Here is a 2,568-nt window from a genome sequence, read left to right as displayed (position 1 = left end):
CTGGGGGGCTCTGAGGGGACTCTCTGGGGCGCGGGGGATGATGGGAGTTGTAGGCGCGGCTAGAACAGGGTTGAACGGCGCCGCGGAGCATCACGGGAGGTCGAGGCGCAGCTCCAATGGCTGTCGGCGGGGCGCGGGGCATGATGGGAGATGGAGTCACGGCTGGAGTAGCGCTCCGAGTGCGCCGCGGAGCATGCTGGGAGATGTAGTCCCGGAAGTGGCTCGAACGCGGCGTCTGGGGCTCCGGGAAGGTGCTTTGGGGACACTTTTGTGTCCGAGCCGCGATTTGAGGTCCTCGGGGGGAACGTGTACGGCTCGGGAGCACTTGCGGGGAGCTTGGGGAGCTGTCACCGAGCTCTCTAGGGCGCGGGGCGGGGCAGGAGTTTTTAGGCGCAGAACCGTGTTACGAGGGGCTCCGAGGCCAGGGGGGATGACTGGAGATGAATTCCCTGGAGTCGCTCTAAGGGGAATCTGTGGGGTTGGAGCGTTCAAGGGATCCGGGGACGCTTTGGGGGCGGGCGAATGGGCGCTGAGGGAACAGTTAGGGATCCTGGAGGGGCTGGGGGACACTTGTTTAGTTCAACGTGGTTTTTTGCTCATGAAACGTACGTATTGTATTTCAAACTTAATATTCCATAGGTATGGGTTCTATAGGTGTAGATATCAATTAGCCTAAGTGCAAAACCTAATATCCCATGTAAGAATGATGTTCTCTACTGTTAAAAGCAAAATTAACCAAAACAAACAAAAAAGAGAGGGTTAACAATTAATGAGAAAGGAACAGAAAAGGCTGTTATGCCACTGTAAACTTTCACTCTGAGTCTACATTTCAAATAATACAGGTGACCCATCTGAAGGAGGATTTCTTCTCAGGAGAAATGTCTTTTTAAAAGTTTCCTTTGTTGCAAGGAGCTGCCTCTGTGCCAGGAGCCCGGCCCAGCTCAGCAGCACAGAAACAGCACAAGGACTTGAATGACCCTCCCGTGGATTTGGTGTTTCCATTCAACTCTGTCCCTGAAAGAGTGTTCCAAAAAATTCTCAAGAACTCAAAGGTAAATTAAAACACTGAAGTTTTTTGCAGTTTTAATGGGACACACAGAGAGACCCAATGGAGAAAGTGTTCCCAGGTTCCATCACTGCAGGCACTGATGACAGGTGGGGACAGACAAGGCAAAGGTGTCTCTGGTGCTGAGCAAACCTGGATGTGTTCCATGAATCCAAAAGGCCAAGGCCTGAGCCCCAGCCCCTGGCAAGGCAGATCCTGTCCCTCCCTCAGTGCTCAGCGCTCTTCTAGGGCCACTGGGATGTGGGGATGTGCAATGCCAAGGGCATCACCATGGGGCGGCCCCTGCCAGGCTGCTGAGCAGGGACAAGGAGGCAATGAGGCCCCAGGGCTGCAAGGGTCACTTGTCCCCTGCTGGCCCCAGGCCCAGGCTCAGCAGCCATGGGCAGAGTGCTGCAGGAGTTGGCTCTGTCAGGGCCTTGCAGCTGCTGCCCATCCCTGTGCCCTGTGCAGCCCAGGCTGTGCTACGGTGTCCGTGCCCTGCGCCTCTGTCCCTGCAGGCTGTCGTCATCCCCTGGGGGCCCCACCTGGCTGGGCCCTTCCTTTGCTGACAGCTCTGCGTCCTGCCTGCCTCTGCCTGGCCACACAGAGCCTTGGGCTTGAAACCAAAAGGGTTAATTCCACTTTTACTTTGCCTGTGAAGTTTTAGCACAGGAACAAGGCATTGAGGGCCTGCTTTCACTGCAAGGATGGTTGTAAGACAAGTAGAAGACATCTGGCTCAAGAGTGCAGGGATAGAAGAAACAAGGAGTAAATCTGGGCACTTGGGGTGGGTGTTATGGTAATGGATAAATTGTAATACACATGTAGCAACTGTATATAACAGTATGTAACTTTTAGAATCACATGTCCATGGAACCTTATGAGTTACTATGGGATGGAAAAGAACCATCTGTCTTTCCAGGTGCCCATGGCCAAAATTGATGCTCCCCCTGAAAAAATTCCCCATATGCAAGGGTTCTTCCAGACAAAAACTGCCAGGACAGACAGCTCTCGCTGGCTTCAGCCTCTGGTGGTGACTTCTCATCTCAAGAAAGCCCTGAGCAAAGTGTTTGAACAGGTTTGAATACTGTAATATCAGTGAGTCTCTCATGGTCTGAAAAATTGAGATGGTCTTCTGATCATATGTGTCTTTTTTTCTTATTGTGCATTATGCATTGAAAATTATTTTCAGCTAAAAAATATTCCTGTCATTCTACCAGTGTGATCTGAGACAGAACACCTCTACTTATGGATCCAGGTCACTTGTAAAAGCAAACACAATAAAGAATCCAGTGGGAATTCTTTCTCTCTGCTCCCATCTGTCCCATCTCCCCTGGAGCTGGAGGTGCAGCCCCAGCACATGGGAGGGCTCAAGGGGTCACAAGCTCAGCTCCCACATAGAGAACTTGACCACCCTGGGGTGCCCCTTTCATCCTCAGTGCCCAGAGCCTTTCTGCAACCTTCCCCTGGAGCTGCTGCTTCCCTGCAGCCCCGGCCATGGACAGCAGCAGAACCTGGTGTGT

The 2,568-nt window shown here is 52.6% G+C and overlaps 1 long non-coding RNA gene across 1 annotated transcript; it reads left to right on the top strand.

The window, feature by feature from the left end:
• Nucleotides 1-216: 216 nt before the first annotated feature.
• LOC136304529 (uncharacterized) lies at nucleotides 217-2,344 on the top strand. Its single transcript, XR_010724634.1, has 3 exons — nucleotides 217-291; nucleotides 843-1,052; nucleotides 1,968-2,344. It is a non-coding gene; the product is annotated as an uncharacterized lncRNA (long non-coding RNA).
• The last annotated feature ends 224 nt before the right edge of the window (nucleotides 2,345-2,568 follow it).

Source organism: Chamaea fasciata, unplaced genomic scaffold (assembly GCF_029207755.1).
Source record: "Chamaea fasciata isolate MVZ Bird 193981 ecotype frontalis unplaced genomic scaffold, bChaFas1.0.hap1 SCAF_105, whole genome shotgun sequence".
Classification (NCBI taxonomy): domain Eukaryota; kingdom Metazoa; phylum Chordata; class Aves; order Passeriformes; family Sylviidae; genus Chamaea; species Chamaea fasciata.
The sequence above is the reverse complement of the archived record's forward strand: the minus strand, read 5'-3'. Positions and strand labels throughout refer to the sequence as shown.